This window comes from Chrysochloris asiatica, unplaced genomic scaffold (genome assembly GCF_000296735.1).
Source record: "Chrysochloris asiatica unplaced genomic scaffold, ChrAsi1.0 scaffold00333, whole genome shotgun sequence".
NCBI lineage: Eukaryota > Metazoa > Chordata > Mammalia > Afrosoricida > Chrysochloridae > Chrysochloris > Chrysochloris asiatica.
In genome coordinates, this window is record NW_006408851.1 from 2,509,464 (window position 1) to 2,510,915 (window position 1,452).

The window sequence follows — 1,452 nt, forward strand, 5'->3', positions numbered from 1 at the left end:
ACTTTGGACCAACCAGCCCTTCCTCTTCTCTCTTTCATCTCCAGGTCAACGAAAGTCAATGGACTGTGGTTGAACTCAGCCCATTTCTTCATTGCTGCCTTTCCCTCTGTTCCACTCACTAGTAGACCAATGTGGTCACCAGCAAGTTTATATGCCTGTCTGTGTGTTCTCTTTGAGTTTCAGTCAGAGAGGGGAGTTTGTCTTGAAGGAACTTGATTGCTTGTCTTGATGGCTTTCTGGCACACAGCTTGCTTATTCTTGTAGTAGCCAGTCATGCTGACATTTTTGTTTTGGGGTTTTCCTGATGCTCTTTCTTTGAAGATGTATCTTCTGTTGCTCTAGCTATTCCAGGCTGATCTGATTGTCCTTGCTAGTGGCAATGTCCCACCTCAGAAAGTTCTGGATGGGACTCAGGATTCCACCTAAGGTCTTAGACTCTGCAAAGGCTTTTCAAGAGGCCAATTTCACTGGGCAAGTTCTAGAACCCCTTTTAGACATTCCAATCAGTTATAGATTGAAGAAGGGCTTACAAGTTTTCTGTAATCTATCCCACTCAAGTGTCTATTTTACAATAGTAAGCAAGGGAAACCAATATTCATAAGACAGTCAAGCACTTTAGTATTATTTCCCCTCTTCAAACTATGGCTAGATCCCTGTATCACAAAGCCATGTTGTTCTAAGGTTGAGCATGCATCACTATTTATCTCTGTCCCACTTAGGCCTTGCAAACCTATCTCAGTGTTCCCTTATCTATCTTTTTCTTCCACCACCTTCTCTTTCTTGTATTGCCCTCCCCAACACCCGAACTGAACCCCCCAACCCAACCACACTGTTGTGGTTACCTTATATTCCATTCACTCTTCCTTCCACTTAAGACAGTCTCTTTTATCCTGTAATCTACCTGAACTTTTCACCACCTGGATCTCTGTTCCTCTTGTTTACCTTCTTTCACATTGTAATTGTTTTGATCATAGACTGATCTCCCAGATCCTCTGTTCTTATAATTTTATTCTGTTCTGGACACTTACATGTGTTGATTGAGTTCAAGGTGACGCTGCCACATACATCATTCTCTGGTTGTTGTCTGTTCTTGTTGGTTCTCTGTCCACAGAACTTCCTTTAGGATGTTTTTCATAGCAGGCTTGGCTTTGGCAAAATCCCATTCTATTTATCCTGGAATGTTTTGATTACACCATTGTATTTGATTGACAATCTTGGTTGGCAGTTTTTTGTTTCAGGGTTTTATATATGTCTCCCCATTGCCTTCTTGCCTGCATGATTTTGTTGAGAGATCTGAGCTTAATCTGATTTTCTTGACTTTGTATGTTACCCTTCTTTTTTCCCTAGCTGCTTTCAGGAGTCTATCCTTATCTTTAATTTTGGCAGTTTTTTCTTTCAGAGTTTTATATATGTCTCCTCATTGCCTTCTTGCCTGCATGGTTTCTGTTGAGA